Source organism: Apium graveolens, chromosome 1, assembly GCF_009905375.1.
Source record: "Apium graveolens cultivar Ventura chromosome 1, ASM990537v1, whole genome shotgun sequence".
Taxonomy (NCBI): domain Eukaryota; kingdom Viridiplantae; phylum Streptophyta; class Magnoliopsida; order Apiales; family Apiaceae; genus Apium; species Apium graveolens.
The window spans coordinates 88,550,517-88,574,132 of NC_133647.1; positions in this window are offsets into that span (position 1 = coordinate 88,550,517).

The following is a 23,616-nucleotide window of genomic DNA, read 5'->3' on the forward strand; positions in this document are numbered from 1 at the left end:
AAATATCTGGAAGTGTTAAAGAAGGGTCCTAAAATTCCGATGGTTATTGAACCAGAGGTAATAGAGAATGATGTGGTGATTACCAAAGCAAGAACTTATGTGAAAGATCCTGAGGATTTCTCTCCTGCTGAAAAAGAAGAAGCCTCCCTGGATGCTAGCCTTCAATTAATTTTAGTAGATTCCCTTGATCCCTTGATGAATAGACATGTGATGAATTGTAAAGATTCCAAACATATCTGGGAAACTATTGAGATTATTAATGAAGGCACAGAGGAAGTTAGGGAGAACAAATTAGAAATCCAAACCTCTGAGTATGAATACTTTAAATCCAATCCAGGAGAAGGAATCACTGAAGTGTTTGAGAGGTACAATGCATTGATCAACAACCTGAACATTAATGGTAAATACTATTCCATCAGGGAGGTCAACAAAGAGTTCCTTTTAACACTGCCAACTCATCTCGAACATAGAATCACTGCCATAAGAGAAGCAAGAGATCTGAGTGAGATTTCTTTGGAAAGGCTCTATGGTGTGTTAAAGACTTATGAGTTGGAGCAGATTCAGCAGAAGGAAGTTTACGGGAAAGGAAGAGTGGTCAGCACGTGTACTGCTCTAGTAGCTGATGAACAACAAGAACAACCATAATATCAACAATAATCTCAAAAGTCAGAAAGAATGGTACAGTCTTCCAAGGTTGAAGAAAATGTGATAGTAGCAGAATTTGATCCTCCTACTACAAATCAATTAGGAGATGATTTTTATTCCTTGGAAGAACTGGAGCAATTGGAGGATGAATCAATGGCCCTGATTGTCAAGAGATTCTCAAATGTCAGATTCAAAAGGAATCCCAAGTTCAAGTACAAGTCCAACTACAACAGATTCTAGAAAGGTGGATCTTCATCCTCTAACACCAGCAGTGGTGGGTACAAAACATGGATGGTTGATCGAAGCACCATTCGATGCTTCAACTGTAATGAGTTGGGACACTTTGCCACAGAATGCAGGAAGCCAAAACAAGTTAGGAAGAACTCTTACGATTCTAATCAGAAGAGTAAATCTGAAAGGGCTTACCTGGAAAAGGGAAGAAGCTGGGATGATACTGACAGTGAAGATGAAGAAGTTGGGAATCTTGCTCTCATTGCTAGTGATGTAAACACCTCATCATCAAGAAAAGAGGTAAAATTTACTGATGCTGAATTAGTTTATCATCTAGGAGGTTCCTTAGATTGTGCTCGTCGTGATAATGAATTGTTAAATCAACAAATCAAAGACCTTGAGAAAGAGGTCAATGAATTAAGACTTGTGCACATTAATCAAGATAAATTAAAAGAACAAGTATCTTTTCTAGAGAATAGAGTTGACTGTTATAGACAACTTGAAACTATTCTCAAAGACAAGATCACCGGCCTTGAGGCTAAGGTTAAAGCTTACTTTAATTCTTGTTCGAAGTCCAAAGAGTTTTACAATAAGCAAGCTGTTAATCAAACATCTGGAATAGGTTATGATTACAATGCTGCTATTGGAAAATTAGGCATAAACTCCCCTCCTCATATCTGTGCTAAAGGCAGGGAAGTACCACATGTGCTTAAGGGTGTTGATGAACCCCTCTATAAAGAATCAATTGTTGAACCATTTTATGAGACCTCATTTATTATTCAAGAAGAAATCCGTGCTGAAGATAATGCTAATGAGAAAGCTGTCTCCAAGTCAAGTGTGTCAAAAGTTCCAGTCAAGGTTGTGAAAGCAACTGAGACTAACTCAGACACACATGAGTTGGATAACACAAATGCCATGTCTACCATGCATAAGTTGCCTATTATTAATCCCTCTCATAAAGCATGTGGTGTTCCTGATTGTATGTCTTGTGCTTTTAATCTGATGTATGCTTATTTTAATGGTAAGCATGTTTCTAATGATAAGACTACTCCTCGTCAGCATGTGAATAATAGAAAGCATGATAGGTCTAAGACTGCTAGTCCTCCTAAAGCTAGACAGGAGACATTTGTGCCTAAGCCTAAACAGAAATTTGTCAAGGCTGTTCACAAGGTCAAATGTCCAGTCATTGAGAAAGTTGAGAATATTAAAATTAAGAATGTTATTTTGCCTGATAAAGGCCAATTTTACAAGTATGCCGGACCCAGCCAAGCTTGGGTTCCGAAGAAGGTCTAATCCATTTGTATTGCAGGGCATTAAATAGGTACAACCGGTAGTGTGGATTCTTGACAGCGGATCGTCAAGACATATGACCGGAGATAGAGCCCTGCTATCAAATGTGGTTGAGAAAGCTGGCCCAGTAGTTACCTTTGGAGATAACAGCAAAGGTTTAACGGAGGGATATGGCTGTTTGCTAGCTGGAAATGTTATCATTGAAAATGTGTATATTGTGCAAGGACTTGAACACAATCTGCTTAGCATTAGTCAGTTCTGTGACAACGGCTACAATGTTGTATTCGACAAGCTGAAGTGTCAGATTCTGCACAAGAAAAGTGAAAAACCCTCCTTGATGGGAATCCGGAAAGGAAATCTGTTCGTAGCTGACATGAACTCTGGAAGCAATCCTGAAGTCAATTGTTTCTATGCAAAGGCATCGTCAGATTAGAGTTGGCTATGGCACAAGAGACTTTCTCATCTCAATTTCAAAACAATGAATTCTCTTGTCAAAAGAGAATTGGTCAGAGGTCTGCCTCAGCTGGAATTCTCCCCAGAAGGACTATGTGAGGCTTGCCAGAAAGGAAAGTCAAAGAAAGCAAGTCACAGAGGCACTGACACATCTTCTATAACTGGTGTTCTGCAATTATTGTACATGGATTTATTTGGACCAGTTAATGTCCTTTCGATGTCAAAGAAGTGTTACTGTCTTGTGATAGTTGATGACTATTCCAAGTATACGTGGGTTTTATTTCTTCACTCTAAGGATGAAACACCACAAGTTATGATTGATCATATTAAGATGATTGAGTTAGATTCTAATGTCCCTATTAGAGTAATAAGGTCAGATAATGGAACAGAATTCAAGAATTCACTTCTCAATGGATTCTGTACAGACAAAGGGATTACCAGACAATTTTCAGCTCCTAGAACCCCTCAGCAAAATGGAGTGGTAGAAAGAAAGAATCGTACATTGATTGAAGCTGCAAGAACGATGTTAAGTGAATCAGGTCTTCCAATGTACTTTTGGGCTGAAGCTGTCAATACTGCATGTTATACTCAGAATCGAACTCTAATCAATAAAGACTTCATGAAAACTCCTTATGAGATTTTGAATGAACAGAAACCTTCTATCAAATACTTTCATGTATATGGTGCCAGATGCTTCGTGCTCAAGGATGGAGATAATCGTCGTGGTAAATTCGAGGCAAAGGCATATGAGGGTATTTTTGTTGGATATGGAAGAAGATCATACAGAGTGTATATCATTGATCAACACAAAGTAACTGAAAGTGTCAATGTTACATTAGATGACACTAAACTCCCTAGTATCCAAACTGAAGATCCTTCTGAGAAACTGAAGTTTGATGATATGTCAGATTCAGAATCAGAACATGGTCAAGAACCTGAGTTTGTTGCTGGCGAAGAACCTGTTAATCATGATGATACTCAAGGTAATAGTGATGGAAACTTTGGCAACAATGGAGATACCACTGCTACTGACGGAGAATCTTCAAGTCAACATGGCAACAACTCAGGGGGAGATGCTGAAGGATCATCTAGTAGGACACAACATCCCAATGAATTTCAAGGCGAATCATCAAGATCAAATCTTCCAAGATAGACTTATGGAATAAAGCTCATCCTTTTGAGTTGATTATTGGTGATCCAGATGTTGGAGTCAGAACTAGACGTGCTACTCAAAATGAGTGTCTGTTCTCAGGATTTCTTTCTGAGATGGAACCTAAGAAGATTTAGGAAGCACTGACTGATCTAGATTGGGTGATTGCTATGCAAGATGAGCTCAATCAGTTTGAAAGTCAACAAGTCTGGAAACTGGTACCTAGACCTACACACAAGAAAGCTGTTGGTACTAGGTGGGTATTCAGGAATAAACTAGATGAAGATGGTGTGGTTACAAGAAAACAAGGCAAGACTGGTAGCAAAAGGGTATTCTCAAGCTGAAGGCATTGATTATGATGAAACCTATGCTCCAGTGGCTAGACTTTGGGCCATCAGGATATTTCTGGCATTCGCAGCATTCTCAAACTTTAAAGTTTATCAAATGGATGTCAAGAGCGCCTTTCTGAATGGAAAGCTGGATGAAGAGGTATATGTAGAGCAACCTCCTGGTTTTGAAGATCCAGATCATTTGGATTTTGTCTTCTTTCTTTTCAAGGCTATCTATGGACTCAAACAGTCTCCGAGAAAATGGTATGACACTCTTTCTGAATTTCTTATTGAAAATAGCTTTATTAGAGGTGTCATAGACAAAACTCTCTTTTCTAAAAAACATAAGAATGATACTATATTAGTCCAAGTCTATGTGGATGATATAATATTTGGGTCTACTAATGATAATCTCTGTAAGAGATTTGCTAAGTTAATGCACAGCAAGTTTGAAATGAGCATGATGGGAGAGCTGAAGTTATTTCTTGGATTACAAGTAAATCAAAGGTTAGATGGAACATTTATTTGTCAATCCAAGTATCTCAAGGAACTCCTCAAAAAGTACAATCTAGAGGATTCTGCATCAGCAAGGACTCCATCAACTACAGCTGTCAAGCTTGGACCATGTGAAAACTCCATTAAGGTAGATGTCACAAGCTACAGAGGTATGATTGGCTCGTTACTCTATCTTACTGCAAGTAGACCAGATATTATGTATACTACATGCTTATGTGCAAGGTTCCAAGCGGATCCTAGAGATATTCATCTCGTTGTTGTTAAACGAATCTTAAGATATCTTAAGGGAACACCAAATCTAGGCATTTGGTACCCTAAAGAATCTGGTTTTAACCTTGTAAGATATACAGATTCAGATTACGCAGGAAGTGTTGTTGATAGGAAAAGCACCTCAAGGAGTTGTCAATTCCTAGGTAGCAGACTAGTCTCGTGGTACAGCAAGAAACAGCAAACAGTTTCAATTTCAACGACCGAGGCTGAATATATTGCTGCTGGAAGCTGCTGTGCTCGGATCTTGTGGATTAGGAACCAGCTACGAGACTATGGCTCTGCATTGAACAAAATTCCTATTTTATGTGACAATACAAGTGCAATAGCCATCACCAACAACCCTGTGCAGCACTCGAGGACAAAGCACATTGACATCAGGTATCATTTTATTAGAGAGCACGTCATGAATGGTACTGTTGAACTATTTTTTGTTCCAGCAGAAGAACAAATAGCAGATATTTTCACTAAACCACTTGATGAATCCACATTTACCAGATTAGTTGGTAAATTGGGTATGTTGAATAGTTTCAGTGATTAATCTAGTTAATATCTGAGATCTGTTCTTGAATGAATTTACAAATGAATTTTTCATAAATGAAAAATTCATTTGCAAATTTATTTTATCATTTTCCAAAATTTCCTGCTTATTTCTATGTAATTTATATTATCTTATCGGTTTTATTTACTCTACTTGTTAATTTTAAATATCTCAGAATATTTTATTTTCACTAAAAATATTTTTCTATGAATTTTACTTGCTAAAATTCAACAGAAATCTATTTTTGGAATGAAAATAATTAATTCTGAAATATTGTCTGTGTTTTGTAAATATTTTCTGAATTTTTACTATTAATATAAGACTTTATTTCAGTTTTCCATATTGATTAATATTTTCTGTAAATATTTAATTGTCTCTCTACTGAAAATCATTTCAGTACATATATATATATATATATATATATATATATATATATATATTTATGTGTGTCTTTAACAGTTTTTATGTTAATTATTCAGTATATTTTAAATACTTAATTTAGTTTATACTAGAATGACAATCGGCAAGACAATTGAAATTGTCTTGCTGAAAGTCATTCCAGTACTAATACAGGGTTATTTTTAAATCATTTTATATTTTGTACTGGTATGACAATCGGTATGACTATCAGATTGTCATACCAGTTATGTATTATTATTTGTTTTGTTTTTTGTTTTTTTTTCCCAAATTAGCCTGGTATGACTATCGGTATGACAATCGGTAAGACTATCCCGAATTGTCATACCAGTTGTCCTACATAACTTTTTTTTTGTTTTGTTTTATTTTATCAGTTCACTTTCTTTCTTTTCAAATTCCAACAGTTATCTGTCTCTCTCTCTCTCTTCGATCAAACTCAAATCAATCGCCATTGTTGTTTTCCTTGCTCGAGTTTTTACTCAGCATACATCACTCCTGCTATATATACATACAAGTATATACATACAGGAGTGCTGCCAAAATTTTTTAAAAACTTTTTCAAATCGTATTTTCTCCTTCAAAATCAGCTTGTGCTTGTTTATTTTTGGGAATTTTTTTTTGTGCTTTTCATCTATTATTATTTTGTGTCTTTTGGCTTTTCAAATCTGTGTTTGTGAGTTAAGAATTTTAACGAGATACATTTCTCTCTAAATTTTTCGATTATAATTAATTTAATTCGAATTATTAAATTAATTTAATTAATTTGAATTTTTTTAATATTATTCTTAAAATTCTGAAAGTGTGTGTCTTATTATTATTTTTAAATGGCTCTCAATTTCCAAATTGTTTCGCATAATCTTGTTGGTTATTTTAATCCAGATAAATGTGACGTAGAAAAATTTAAGCCGTGGATTAGATTTTTAAATGACCATTCGATTGTTAGCTCTGCTATTAAATCAAATGTGATTTTAAATGTTGATCTGCTAAGACTGATTTGCACAACCTCTACTGTGGCCGATGATTTTAAATCTTTTTCATTCACCGTGGCAAACACACAGTATGTGGTTGATGAAACAGTCGTCAATCGAGCTTTAAATTTTCCTATGGACAATTTCTGTAATTTGCCCTCTGAAAATGATATTTCAAACTCTTTCCATGCTATTCACTATCAGGGGGTAATCAATTTAACCAAGTTATCAAAATCTAATTTGGTGTCTGAATGGGACATTTTCTTCGATACTCTTTCTAAAGTGTTTGCCAACTGCACTAAATCCAACTTTCACAACATCACTTCCACTCTGTAGTATATTGGTCTTGCGGTTGTTTTCAATCAAAGGATCAATTTTGGCAAACTACTTTTACCCATTCTCTTGAGACGTCTCACTACTGCTTTACGTGATCATTCTACAAATCGTAGGGTCTCGTGTTACTATGCTCGTTTTCTCATGCTTATAGCAGATCATCTTCTCACACCTGAGCACAAAGCCCTTTTTGCTAACTCCGCAGTAACGGAACCCCCTCCTGTAAGCAAAAAGATTTACACCCGCCAAGACACAATCTTCAAATTCATGCAAGTTCCAGTACTTGTATCTGCTTTCATGGCCACTTATATTCACTTACCTATTTTCAATCTTCCCGGTCATGAACAGCAACCTCAACCTCTAGTGGTTCAAGCCACCCAGGCTCCTCCAATATCAGATGCTCTTCTATTACAGGTAGTAATTCCTCACTCTCACTCCATTCCTACTTCTGTTGAAAGACCCCCAGTGGTTGATAGGACTGACCATGAAGTTGTAGAACCACAGCTTCAATCCCAGGTCATAGAGCCAAACACAGAGTCACAACCTATCTCAACCTCTCCCCCACTATCTAAAATGTTACCCAGAAGGTTAATAGGAAGTAGTGTATTGTTGAATGTGAGTGAACCCTCAGCTCTGCCTCCTCCCAAGAAAAGAAGAACATTTACTGAAGCATCTGAAAGCCCATCCTTGTCCTCCCAATAGGACATGGACTTTGAAATGGCCAATGAACAGTTACTAGAGACATTCTCTCAACAGGATGAATCTATTGAAATTCGCCATAGGGCCATGTCATCTTGTACTGAGTCAAGCACAATTCCATTACTCACAATGGAACCATACATACCCACAGATGATACTCAGGACACAGAGCGAGGAGTGCATATAGAGTCTGTTACAGTGCCTGCCATAGTTACGGTAGAAGAGCAGTCACATGCTTCTGAGGGAAAATCTGACTCTCAGCCACCTTTAATAGAGTCATTTTCTCCCCTCCCAGATCCAACACCTCTGGCTCCCTCACGGGATTCTCCACTCGCAGATTTATCTGGAGAAAGTGGAGGGCAACTCGGTCAATCTATCCCTGAAGCAATTCAGACATCTATTTCAAATAAACTGATAGTATTGACTGAGGATAGGGACTAGCGAATTCCCATTGCACCACCACTGACCTCTCTTGAAGAGGCTAGGGTGATTTTAATTGCAGGTACAGAAGAACAGCAAAAGGAAGACTCCTCACGAGCAATTATATTGAGAGAAACACAAGCACGTGAGGTGAGTGAACCAAACACGAGTGAAATTCAGGTGAGAGCACACACAGACACAGACACTGAAAACCTGTTAGCTCAAATTGCTGCTTTAAAAGAAGAACTTGCTAAAAGCCAAGCTAAAGCTAAATCATTCAAAGCACAAGTGGTTGAACGGTCTTCTTCTTCCACCTCTGTCAACAATCAGCTGGCACTCATCAGGAATGATATCTCAGATCTCAAGACCACTGTCATACCAAAGCTAAATTCCATTCAGGAAACTCCAACTTTATCGGCTGATGACATTTCTAACTTTTGCTCTCTACATACAAGAATGACTTCTCTTGAAGACCTGGTTGAAATGAATCATGCACTGGACTCCTCCAGATTTCTAAAGATAGAAACGGGCATGGAACATCTTAATGAAGGAATGAAACACTTGTATTTCATGATCAAGAATTCTCACTGCCCTAATGAAGAACAAAGAACTTACTTTGAAGGGCCGTCTGGTGGAGGCTCAGGCTCTGGAGGTGATGGAGGTAATGGAGGTTCTAAAGGAAAGTCAGTAGAGGATCCCTCAACTAAGGGGGAGAAGAAAGGGAGTAGTGGAAAGGGAAAAGAAAAAGATACCTCTGCTGGAGACAAAGGAAAGGCTGATGATGTCTACTACAGTGGAGAACAGGATGACTTTGATATTTTTACATTCCCACTGAACCAGTCTTGGAAGATAAAGATGGTTTCTTTGAAGCTGAAGAGGAAAGTGATTTTGGAGAATGGGAAAAGGAAGCTACAGTGGATCCTATCTTTGAGAAAGAGTTTTAGAAGCAGCAGTCAGAGATGAAAAGAAAATAAGCTGAACTCAAAAAGGTCTCCCAGATCATTGACATGAGGAAAGACATACAAAGAATAGAAACTCTTCAAAAGCAACGTCTTCATGACATTAAGGCTCAAGAAAGGAGAAGAGATGTCAGACTGAAGATTGATGAAAAATGGGATGAAGCTAGGAGAGTACTTGATATGCCTCAGCTGAGCACTAACAATGATAGGCAGTTCCTACATCTTCTTGACAAGCTGGAAATCTCAAATCCTAACAATGACATGTACATGAATGCTATCAAGACTGAAGTCTCAAGGATCACAGCTGCTTTTGACAGATCCCTAAATGAGATGAGCATTTTTGTATATTTTCAGAGTGAAGGATCTTTCAAGGTGTCACTTCATCTGTTTGAGAATCGTTCTTTGTCAGAGATTTGGGTTCTTCTCAACAAAGTAAAAAGAAGCTCAGAATTGAATGAAGTTCTTCGAGAAAGACTTAAAGAGTTTTCCAGCAGGGCTAGTCCTCAAGTGGTCAACAATCCTCATCAGGTGAGATTCTTTAAGTCTGATTGTCTTCAAATGTGTCAGCTAGATGTACAATCTCTTAAAGACTACTCAGCTAAGCATCTGGTCTGGATGGAACATCATTTAAGAACTGCTGGATACTCATCCATGTTGAAGACTCAAGCTGCTGATTTGATTCAAGCTTATTATGAAAAGAATATTAAAAGGTACAATCAGATCAAGAATAAGCTGAAGTCAGTTGGAGTTCAACCAGTCAGACCAGCAAGCTTCACTTCAGAAAAGGATCGTGTCTTTGACAAGGAGTTGCTTCAAGATTTAGAAGAACGTGAAGTCAGAAGAGAAGATAACTGAAGTCAATTAGCTCAAAACTCAATGTAATATGATTAGAGCTTTATGAATCAAGATAGAGTAATGTAGTTATATGTTCAGGCTAGAGGAACATCTATCTTGTATTCACTTGTAAATTTCTTTTGGAATCTGGAAAATGTTAAATATAATCCAGAACTTTTCTGCTATTTACTTTGCATTACTGTTTATATCTTTTTCTTATTTGTTAGTTGAGTTATCCTCTAGGTATTTGTTGTTATTGTCTAACAAACAAATAGGGGGAGATTGAAAGGCATATGTTAAGCCTATTTGTTTATTCGAGGATTTAACTCAACTCAAATAAGAATGTAATAAGTAAATAGTGGATCTATCGTCAGAGAGATCTCACAGAGTAACATATGTCAAAGGGTTAAGAAACATTATTCATCTACAGACTTGAAGACTTAATTCACTGGAAGAAGCTCAAGAAATTGATCAAGCCTCAGTGATATAAATCAAGATTATGGATTTAACCAAGTGACAGAGATCTCGTCAGGGTATCAATTAATTACAAGGATTTAGTGTGAAGAAAATCAAAGTAACAAAGTCAATACATGAAAAAACGTCACGGAAGTTAGTCACTCATGAACCAGACAGTACATCGAGTGTCAACGTTGAAGTGGTGGAATTGATTCATATATTTCAGTGATTTTCAGAAGTTTTACAGAAGAATGGATGCTGCTCAAGGTTAGTGTTAATTCTCTATTAATTAATTAAGTCATATAATTTAATTAAGAAAATAAATTATATCTGCAAAGATTAATTTATTGATTAATTAAATTAATTGATTAATTAATTCAGAATTAATATTAAGGTTTTTCAGAATTTTAATTGATTTAAAATCTGTTATTAATTCAAAAAGACAACTGATTGTATTAGTATGATAATCGGTATGACAATCAATAGTCATACCGAAAGTCATGCTAATTCAAAAGGATTGTCTTATCAGATTTTTTATTACATTAAAATCTATTATTAATTCAGTAAGACAATCTGATTTTGAACTACTATGACAATCGGTATGACAATTGATAGTCATACCGAAAGTCTTGCTAGTTCATTTTGATTGTCTTGCCAGTTCAAAGAGATTGTCATGCCAGTACATTCTACTCGACTGTTGGATTAAAAAGCAGCAGAAGCAGTTCATTCAAAAAATATACAGAATACACAAGTCAAGAACACAACAGAAACAAAAAGCAAGACATATCATTTTTCATCTGCTTTATTCAAGATCAAAATTCTATATTGTAAAGTTAAATCCAAACCACTAGAATTATTTATCTTGTTCTTGTGTAACAATCTAGAGGATCAAAATCCCTAGAACTTAATCTCAAATCGCTTATAGCATTTGATCTTTTTATTGCAAAAATAGAAAAAGTTCATGTTGAATTTATTCTAGATTTGTGATAATTGATTTGAGATTAATCCCTTGTAAACGATACCGTTGTTGTAACACCTTTCAAGTTTAATAATAATTTTATTTAACTTAAATTTTGTTTCACATTTTTATTCCGCATTTTATTCGATTAAACGGTATTGTTTGTATTCAACCCCCCTTCTACAAACATATTGAGACCTAACATGCTTATTTAATCGTGCAATGAGTGAGGTCCACTAAAGACTTATGCAATAATACCTATATAGCGAGCATTAGGTTAGTGGATCGTAGACTATAAAAGCCTTAGGTCACTAGGCACAAAGTCCCCTAGAACTTAATAAGTCAAGTATTAAGAGCCCACTCGTGATCAATTATGCATAAAGACACATTTTTTCCTCTTTTTTCTTTAATTTTTTTCACCAATTTTTCTCTCTTTTTTTCCAACAATTTCTGAACGAGTGTGTTTCGCTCCATCTCGCTCAACCCTAGACTACTCATATAAAAATGAGTCGGGTACTAGCCATTTGACGCCTAGCCACAACAACTAGCAATGAAATTCAATGTTTTTCTCCAATTTTAAAAATCCATCTTATTTCGTCACTAAGAGAATATCATAAATTCTAGACATAAACAAGTGATTAAACCTTGACAAACAAACAAATCATGATCATGATCTAGCACTCAAGAAACCTATAAGACTTGGTGAAAATTTCTTGTTTCTAGCATACACATCAATTCGTTAGGACTTAACATTCCTCTATATGACATCACTACACTTGAATCAACATTACAAATAAATCGGAAAAGAAAACTTAATGGATCATGATATAATGCAAATGCAACTATATGCAACATACTATCATGATAACAAATACGCAAAACACAAACAAAACAAATAAGTACTTGACAAATATGAAAACTATATGAACTAAACAATCATGAATATGCATCTATATGGACTCACATACAAATATTCCTTAACTACCACCCCCAAACTTAAAATTTTCACTGTCCTCAGTGAAGGTAATAGAAAGGAATCAAGCCATACCTACTCGGAATCAGAATGATCATCACCCTCCGCGGGTGAAGTGTCAGGAGGAGGGTACACAGAATCCTCTCCAAAAACTGGCCACTGAATGTCTAACCCAGTGGCTCTAAAAGCTGTACCCAATGCCTGGGTAAGATCCTGTATAAACCTTCTATGGATGTCATACATCACATCCATCCGCCTCGTCAAGCGCCTATACTGTGCCGAGCCAAAACCAGCATTGTCCTCAACCTCGTGCTGCTGCTGCTGCGAAGAACCAGCCTCACCCATCTGATATCTCGACGCTGCTCTATGTGGCTGAGTCGAACCACCAGCATATGTCTGATCAGCTGGATAGCCACCCGGCAAATGATCATAAGTGTAGCCAAGCCCTTTCTCGTTAGCCTTCCCACCAAACCACTCCTGCATGCACAAGATCGTCGAACTATCAATAGGGGCACTCGGTAACTGAACCTGCTCGTGTACGGGCTTATGAACACCCACCGCCACACAAAGCTTGGTCATAATAGACGCATAAGTAATAGACCCCGTAGTGCTCCCACGCAGAAACCTCAAAATACCTTGATAAATAATGGAACCGAGATCCACATAATCTCCCTGCAAAATCCCTCATAACAACTTTGCACGATCCACAGTCACATCATGCACATGAGAAGATGACATAGTGTTCGGACAAATAAAGGCATTCCAAGCACGAGCAAACTTATTCATGCATGAGGCAGGGAAAGTGGCATACTCGTTCGATCCTCTCTTGAACCTCCAATGAGTATCCGGGACACACAGCGTAGCCACAATCAAGTCCAAATCAAAATCCTCCCCAGTCTTAGTAACCCACTCCTCCTGAGTAGGCTGTCTATCAGGCTGGTTGATCACCCTCCGAATAGCCTCCGGAGTATAGTCCACTGTCAACCCATGAACTACCGAGTACCCATTCTTATGTGCCTTCGCATTCACATAGAACTCGTGAACGACACTCATAGGCATAGCCGTGGGTGCCTCACAAAATGAAACCCAACTCATCTCCAAAATCATCTCAAGAAGCTTACTATCCTTACCTGAAGGTAGAAAGCCCATATACTTTGCTATCGGCTTCGATAACAACCCTGTGTACTCCGCTTCAGCCTCAAGAGTAACAAATCGAGGCCTCGTTCCCCCAACACTCAAAAAATCGGAAGTGGCGGGGTTAGTGCTCCTGCTAACTTGAGTGTGAGCTCTCTTAGGTGCCATTGGAATTGCTAAAATGAGAAAAGAGAAGTGTGTAGAGAGTTTTAGGGTTTTAGAATAAAAGTGATGGAGATGGATGTATATAGTAGTATGTATATATAGGGAATTAGAATTAGGATTAGAATAGAAGTGGGATATGAATATAGGTTTAGTGGGGATAATAGGATGTTTTGAGGGATGGAATTTCGGGTATAAGGAAGGGAATAAACCTTTGTTGAACTCTAATTCTTGTTTTGATTTTTTGATTTTCTATTTTTTTCGGGTCTAGGGCCTCATCGCGGCCACCCCTCCAGGAAGCGCGGGTGCGTCGTGTTTCTGTTTTTTCAGCGCGGTCGCCCCGCTTTCTAGCGCAGGTGCGCGCACTCACTGTTGTTTCAGCGCGGGCGCGCCGTGCTACTGTAGAAAATGCCTTTTTTTTTCTTTTTTCAGAATTTTTTGTGTTTTCTTCTGTTTTTTTTCTTCCTTCTATCTTCTACTAATATACATAAGCTTGGTTGCCTCCCAAGAAGCGCTTGGTTTATGTCGCTAGCTTGACGTAGAATTTCGAGAGCAAGTTGACAATAGAACGACACTAACCACCTCACGGTTTCTCGTATTTCCATAGTAATGCTTCAGACGCTGTCCATTTACCTTGAATGCCTGGCCTGGATCATTCCCAAAAATCTCCACCACTCCATGTGGAAACACAGTTTTGATAAGAAACGGCCCTGACCATCTTGACTTCAACTTCCCAGGAAAAAGACGGGGATGAGAGTTGAACAAAAGAACTTGTTGCCCCGGTAAGATGACTTGAGCACTAGACACCTATCGTGCCACCTCTAGACTTTCTCCTTATACATTTTATTATTCTCATATGATTAAAGTTGAAACTCGTCGAGTTCATTCAATTGAAGTATCCTTTTCTTACCAGCTGCATCCAAGTCAAGGTTCAATTTTTTGAAAGCCCAATATGCCTTATGCTCCAGCTCCACATGAAAATGGCATCCTTTACCATACACCAGCTGAAATGGTGACTTGCCTAGTGGAGTCTTGTATATTGTTCGATACGCCCAAACAGCTTCATCCAGTATCGAAGACCAATCCTTTCTCGATGGACATACAACATTCTCCAGAATACGCTTGATCTCTATGTTAGACACCTCAGCTTGACCATTATTCTGAGGATGGTAGGCTGTAGCAATGCGATGATTTACATTATATCTCTACATCATAGCAATGAACTTGCGATTGCAGAAATGCGATCCCTCGTCACTGATTATGACTCTTGGAGTTCCAAATCTTGTGAATATCTGCTTGTAAAGAAAATTGAGCACTACCTTCATATCATTCATTGGCAAAGCTTTAACTTCCACCCATTTTGACACATAATCGATCGCCAACAAGATGTACTGATTATCATAAGATGAGACAAATGGCCCCGTAAAGTCAATTCCCCAAACATCGAAGACCTCAACCTCGAGAAGCACATTAAGAGGCATCTCATTCTTCTTTGACATATTACCAACATGCTGACAAGGATCACACTTGAAAATGAACTGATGCGCATCCTTAAATAATGTAGGCCAGAAGAATCCTGCTTGAAGGATACGAGTTATTGTCTTTTCTCCACCATAGTGACCTCCATAAATAGTCAAATGACAGTCTCTCAAGATACCCTCCATTTCGTTGTACGGAATACATCTCCTGATGATTTGGTTAGCTCCTTGACGAAATAAAAATGGCTCATCCCACATGTACCACTTCACCTCATGAAGAAACTTCTTCTTTTAAGCAGAAGATAAGTATGGGGCATTATGTTGCTCACAAGATAGTTCACAATGTCTGCGAACCACGGTTCTTCTTCTTGCACCCCAAACAAGTGCTCATCGGGAAAAGACTCATTTACCAATGTCTTATCATGTGAAGCTGTACTTGGATCTTCTAACCGGGAGAGATGATCGGAAACTTGATTTTCAGTGCCTTTTCTATCCTTGATATCCAACTAAAACTCCTGAAGCAAAAGAACCCATCGAATTAATCTAGGCTTCGAGTCCTTCTTCGAGACGAGATAGCGAATAGTAGCGTGATCAGTGAAAACTATCACCTTTGTCCCAAGCAAATAAGATCAAAACTTCTCAAAACCGTAAATAATGGCCAATAGCTCATTCTCAGTAGTTGTGTAGTTCAGTTGAGCACCATTGAGGGTCTTGCTAGCATAGTAGACCACATGAAATATATTATTCTTCATTTTCCCAAGAACCGCTGCAACTGCATAGTCCCTCACATCGCACATCATTTTAAAAGGCTCATTCCAATCAGGTGCAGTTATGACATGTGTCGTGATCAAACTCTTCTTTAAGCACTCAAAAGTAGCTCGACACTCGTCATCAAATTTGAACAGGACATCTTTCTCTAGCAGATTGTACAACGGTTTAGAGATTTTAGAAAAATCCTTGATGAAACGCCTATGAAAACCCACATGACCAAGAAAGCTGCGGATTCCCTTAACAGAAATTGGTGGAGGATGGTTTTCAATGACCCCCACCTTGGCTTTGTCCACTTCAAGACCTTTACTAGAGACCTTGTGCCCAAGAATGATGCCCTGTTACACCATAAAGTGACATTTCTCCCAGTTGAGAACCAGATTGGTCTCAACACACCTTTTAAGAACTGTGCCAAGATTTTGCAAGCAATCATCAAACTAATCCCCGAACACATAAAAATCGTCCATGAACACCTCCATATTCTGACCAATCATGTCAGAAAAGATAGCCATCATGCATCTATGAAATGTGGCAGGTGCACCACATAACCCAAAAGAAACTCTTCAGAAGGCAAAAGTACCAAATGGACAAGTAAAGGTAGTCTTTTCCTGATATTCTGGAGCGATGCAAATCTGATTATAGCCCGAATAGCCATCCAGAAGACAATAGTATTCATGACCATCCAACCTGTCAAGCATCTGATCAATAAAAGAAAGAGGAAAGTGATCTTTCCTCATGGCCTTTTTCAGCTTCTTGTAATACATGCAAATTCTCCACCCCGTAATTGTTCGAGTAGGAATGAGTTCATTCTTCTCATTAGCAACCACGGTGATGCCTCATTTCTTCGGCACACACTAAACTGGGCTCACCCAAGAACTATCAGAAATAGGGTAGATGATCCATGCATCTAGCCACTTGAGAATTTCCTTCTTCACGACCTCCTTCATGATTAGATTTAGCCTTCTCTGTTGCTCAACAGTCGGCTTGCTTCCTTCCTCTAACAGAATTTTATGCATGCAATAAGAAGGGCTGATTCCCTTGGTATCTGCTATAGTCCATCCAATTGCCGATTTGAACTCTCTCAGAATTCTTAAGAGCTTTTCCTCATCACTACCTGAAAGTTCAGATGCAATAATAATAGGCAAAGTAGATGCATCACCTAAAAATGCATACCTCAGGTATTTTGGCAAAGGTTTAAGCTCGAGTGTAGGAGCTTCCTCAATAGATGGCTTGAGACGCCCCTCAGGATTTTTGAGTTCTGACATTCCAAGAGATTCAAAAGGCGTATCCATCCTTCGCTTCCAAGGAGAAGCATTCAAATACTACAACAGCTCATCACCTTCATCATTTTCACTATCTGAATTCCCCATCAAGGCTTTCTCTAAGGCATCAGACCTCAGCATTTGATCAAATTCTGAAGTAACCACATAATCGACCAATTCCACTTTTAAGCACTCCTTATTATCAGTAGGGAATTTCATGGCATTAAAAACATTAAAGGTCACATCCTGATCCAGTACTTGCATATTGAGCTCCCCTTCTGCACATCAATCAAGGTTCGGCCAATAGCCAAGAATGGCCTTCCTAATATTATAGGAATCTTTTTATCCTCCTCGAAATCAAGAATTACAAAGTCAGCAAGAAAAATGAGTTTGTCCACCTTGACCAAGACATCCTCCACAATGCCTCGTGGATATGTAATAGAATGATCGGCCAACTGCAAGGACATATATATAGGCTTTGGATCAGGTAAATCTAACTTCTTGATGACAGACAAAGGCATCAGATTGATTCTAGCTCCCAAGTCACATAAACACTCGTCGAATGACAAGTTTCCAATGGTGCAAAGAATAGTGAAACTTCCAGGATTTTTAAGCTTTGGAGGAAACTTATGTTGCAGCACATCACTGCATTCCTCCATAAGAGTAACGGTCTCTAAGTCATCGAGCTTCACTTTACGAGAGAGAATACCTTTCATAAACTTCACATAGCTAGGAATATGTTCAAGAGCTTCAGCGAAAGGTATGTTGATGTAAAGTTTCTTGAACACCTCCAGAAACTTAGCAAATTGCTTATCCAACTTTTGCTTCTGCGGCCTCTTAGGAAAAGGAGGTGGAGGATAGACCTGTTTCTCCCCTGTATTAACCTCAGGAGGAGTGTGTTCCACAGTTTTCTTCCTTGATTCCTTTGGCACATCTTCTTCAGCGATAACTTCAGATTCTGAAACTTGAGATTTTTCGGGGTTCGCTACATTTCCAGACCTCGATGTAATTACCTTAACCTGATCCTTTGCTTCTTTCTAGCCTGGAACTTCTGTGTCACTAGAGAGTGTACCAGGTTGTCGATTCAGCAAGGTATTGGCAATCTGCCCAATTTGATTCTCCAAGGTCTTAATAGAAACCACTTGGCTCTTGAACATGAGCCTTAACTCCTCCAATTCAGATTTTTCGTTAGATTGACTTGCACCTCCAAGTGGTACTTGCTGAAGTTGGAGTTGTTGTCTTGGTGCATATTACGGTTGTTGAAAACCAGGAGGGTTAAATTGCTTTGCTGCATATCGCTGATAAGGTTGTTGCACCGCATTCTGATTGTTTGTAATAACTCAAATTTTTGAGACTTTGTAAAACACTTAATGAATAGTAACCCTGACATACGGGAAAAAAAAATTAGCCCACACTATGTTGTGCATGAGAAATTGAGTTTTGGAGTCAATAACATGATTATACGTACCAAATGAGTGTATGTAAATTCTATTAGTTTTCGAAGAAAATGAACTTTGAAAAATGACTGTATCTACGAACCATCAAGGATTACGGGAATCACAATATAATTAAAAATTTAAAATACTACGAATTCAAATACAAGAATGATACTTTAAAATATAAAGAACGTATACGAACGGATTTACACTGCGAACTGTTTGCAAGAATTTATTACGAAAACGAATAAGCGACCGAGCGAACGCGTAAACGAATAAATACATGTATTTAACCAAGCTAACTAAACTAACTAACTATGTTAAGAAACTAAACATGGTTAGGTTATCAAATAGTAACCTAAACTAGATAGCATGATGACCTACAAGCTAGGATTAGTAAGATTAAAACCTAAACTAAATAGATTAGCTTGGAAGCCTAGGAAGCTAGTAAGATATGTACTAGGATATGCATATATTTACTAGTATAGAATATATACAAATCATATAACACAAATCTTACACATGAATCATTTCAAGAAGCAATAAAAACTCTATCTCTCCCTCCCCACTTCTTCCATTCGGGCAAACAAAGAAAAGCAAAGAAATCAATTTCAAAACTCCAAGTTCTATCCATGGAAAAAATCCACCATTAATTCCCAATCTTCATACATCCTAAACTAAGGTAAGATAAATTTTTGAGCTCATTTCATTGAGGTTTGATGGGTGAAATAAATTCAAGAAAAGTGATAATGAATAGTATGAATAATAATTTTTCTTTGGTTTCTTAATTTTAATGGTTGATTTAGGTTCTAAAAACCTAACCAAGTATTCCCAAGACTCCACCATCATCAAGAACACATCTCAAGCTTTCAATAAACGTATAAATCTTTGACTAATCTTTATTTACGGTTTAATTTTTCAAGAACCTTTGAAATCCTAGATATAAACTTAGTTTTAGTGGTTGATTTGTTGTCATCTTGATGTTTAGTTAATTAGTTCTAAGGTTTATGATTGTTGCCTCAAGAGGATTTAGTGTTGGGATGAATATTTGATTATTATTGGTGGTGGTATAATGATTTAATACGTAAACAAAACTTGGATCTTAATCGTGACCTCACTAAAACGAACAAAACTCAACATTAAGTTTCTGCAGAAGTTCCCGAATATATAAACTATAGTTTCTTTAAAACTATGATAGAAAATGTTGCAAGGATCGTTTAGGCACTTGAATAGCTTGATTCCAATTTACGGATCAAAAGTTATGACTGTTTTTAGTAAAAGTGATTTACGCGACAAAAACTGCTAAGAATTACGATCTTTGGGAACAGAAATGATCGACTTAAAAATATTTATAAATCATGAAATTTTACAGAGAGTAGTAAATAGAGTTCCTTAGCTTCTATAAAAGTTTCAAGTGAAAATAAGGATTTTTCAATTTTATAATAATATCGGAACCGAGACCGCGCGATTAGAAAACCGTCAGAAATCATAAGCGGAGCCGACGATGGAAATGTAAACGGAAATAAAAGATTTCGAAAAGAAAGCGACCGTGACATGAATGAGTAATTAAAGGAATAATAAGAGTAAAATAAGTCGCGAGAACAATTAATAAATAGCACATATGTACGATTTGCCATAAATAAGAGCGGGATCTAACAAAACGATATGTGTTTATGATTATAGATTTCTGAACGGACCCTAGAGCATCCTCCACCTCAAAGTACCCAGGAAAGTTTACGAACCCAACTCTATATACTGTTGTGTTGTGAATGGATTGTTTTACTATCTTTTGCATAAATGCCATGCTTGCAATATTTGAGTTTTCGCATATATAGCAATAGTGTTACGATATATATGTCGTAGAAGGTTTTAACGCCGCCATGAGCGTGATGTATGATTATAAGATTAAAAATTGGTCAGATTTTAAAACAAAAATCCGGGAATCATTCCGGAGATATTTTGGACGATTAAAGTCCGCACTTCTTTTATTCCAAGGGACTCGATATCCACTTGCGAAACATTAAATACCTTGAACTTTTATTAAAACGATTTCCAAATATTGTATTCCCTCAACTATATTTAATTACTCGAATAATAGATATTATTTCAATTATTCATTTAATATAGGAGAATTATTCTCCAACGATTATTTATTTCGAACTCGATTAATTATATTATTAAAGATTACTGTAATTATTTAAACATAAATTAGTTGAGGAATATTCTTTTTATTCGAGGTTTAATTATTTATTAGTTATTATTTAATTATTAAATATTTATTTAGTAATTTAAAATGATTTAAAAATCATAAGACCTACTTTTAGAATACTCTCTGAATTTCAGAAAGTCATTCGAATACTTTTAAATTGTAGAAAAATATTATATCTACTTATTTTAAATATTCTAAATACAGTTTCAAAATAAACTCCCCCTTATTTAATTATCTATTGTCAACGGTCAACTCACATCCTTATTACTTCCTCCGAAAATTCTCGGAAGTACATATATATATATATATACACTAATAAAATAAGTTGTTTCTATCAACAAGCAAAATGCTTGGGGAACTTCGATGTGGTTCGAGTTCTCGAGATATGATAGGATTCTTTTAAGGAATTGGAGGGGTACTCTTGTAGTATGTGTACTAGGGAGACTACCAAAGGTACCGCAGGCGAAGGTACTCTGTGTACTCAGGAACTTGTGAAGTATGTGTATACCCAAAATGGGACACGTAGCCCAAATACGGCAAGGGTGATAACCGGGATACGAAGGTGTCGTCTTTATACTAGTAGAAAAGGTTACTATTTATGTAGTACGACTGATCATCGTATGCAGTGGCTCCAGTGAATGTCCTAAATTCTTCCAATTGGAATTGTGATGCAATTCCGTAACCCAAGCCTAGGTGTTGGGTTTACCATTAAGCTATTCGCAGGATAATAAATGCACTAAAGAATTGTTTTCGAAAGAAGGTGTGTATCACCGAGGAAAACTATTTTTGAATAAAACATATTTATCATATAGGGAATTATACCTGAGATTATCATACAGTCATTTCATACTATACATTATTATGTTGGGCATTATAGCTCACACTTGTTTTCTTAAATTGACACAACACAACAGTGAATCAAGATGCCTATCATGAGACTCACATCCAGGAAACGACTAGGAAATGTCCAGCTGTTCCGTAGGATGTTTAGTGTTGTACCTCAGGTAGACCGAATAAGCTGGATTGGTTTTCAGTTGTTTTTATTTTGGCTTATTTACAAGTATGACTTATGTAAGATAATAAATAAGAAACAGATATTTGGCCGACGGACTAACCTTACTTAGGTTATTTCCGCGGTAAAACTTAATCACTTTTGGGATTGTAATAACTATCACCTTGTGGATTAATATACTCTAGTAATGAATGGTTCGTTTCCAAGACAATAACCTGCAAGTGTGTGTGTTGATAAGTGTGGGATCATAAGGTATGAGTATTTATATATTGTGGTACAAGATAAGTGTTATACAGGATTCAAGATGGCGTGGCCTACTAGATCCCTGACCCCGGATTTTGGGGCGCCACAGAAATGGTATCAGAGCCTTAGGTTATCAAGTCTTGGAAATGATAGGATATAAAATACGTAGATATAAGAATAATAATAATCAATTAGAACTCAAGTCGAGTTCGTCGTCGGGCTACATAGGTAGTCTTGACAAGTTTACCCTCAAGGGAATTCCGACTCTAAGTTAGTAACACATTGCCTATTGTGTCAGGTACCAGTGGAGCCTATGGGGGAGGTTGACCCGGTTGATGATGTTATGGTCCCAGAGCGTATCCCTACTCCCGAATTGGAGGATCCACCTATTGATGACTCAGATGATGACCCTACTGAGGATCCCCCGGAGGAGGAGACTGACTTCCCTGCCCCCATAGCTGATGATGTTGAGATGCCTCAAGGCGATGGCGTAAACTGGACAGACATAGAGATGTACCCTCTCCCGACCGTTCACCCTCCTACACCTCACCCAGGGATGCTGAGCCTTTTGCCCTACACTGATGAGGACGAGGATGACGAGATGGATGCACAGACCTATGAGGTTCATGACATATCTTCTAGTAACCCAGACTCACCTCTAACACCCTCAGCGACCATACATGTAGCAGTGCATGACTTGATAGTAGCTCAGCTTAACACTGAGATTACCGCGGCATCTGCCCGCATTGTAGAGCTACGACAGGCGCTGTCCGCCGAGAGAGCCATTAGGCTAGGATACCCAGGGGACTTTAGAGCTGCTTCCCCGACCATAGCTCGTAGGGAGATTGATAGGATTGAGCTCCGTACCCGAGTACAGATGAGGATGACAACGATGGGAGAATACATCCCAATAGTTGATGCAGAGCTGATGTTGGCAGAAGCGATAAGGAGTGTTCGAGACCTCACGCGCAGTGACAGTGACTGAGATGATAGTGACTACTTATGGACCTTGTAAAGGGTTGGGTGACTTGTCACCAATTTTGTTAGGATAGCTAGTAGTAGATAGCATTCCTAGCCCTTCAGGATACCCGGTGTATGTATTTGTATTTCAGAATTCAGGACTAAGTAGTTGATGTATTATATTCAAGATCATGTATGAACTCGAATGGTTGTTTTATCCCCCAAAATATAATCTGGGAGACCCTATGGTATATATCCAGCAGTTAGTAAGAAATTGGTGTCCATATTTATTACACTTAATAAAGAGATGCTAGATAATAAATGACATGCTTACCTATGAATAAATTAATCCAAATGTAAAAATCTTGCAACTGTATTGACATATTTTCATTATCAGAACAATGCCATCCCTTAGAAGAGGAACCAGGGCACGGCCCGCAGAATCTGTCAACCAACAACGAAATGAACCTGACCACATAGTGAATGAGGAAAGTGAAGAAGACCTAGACTATA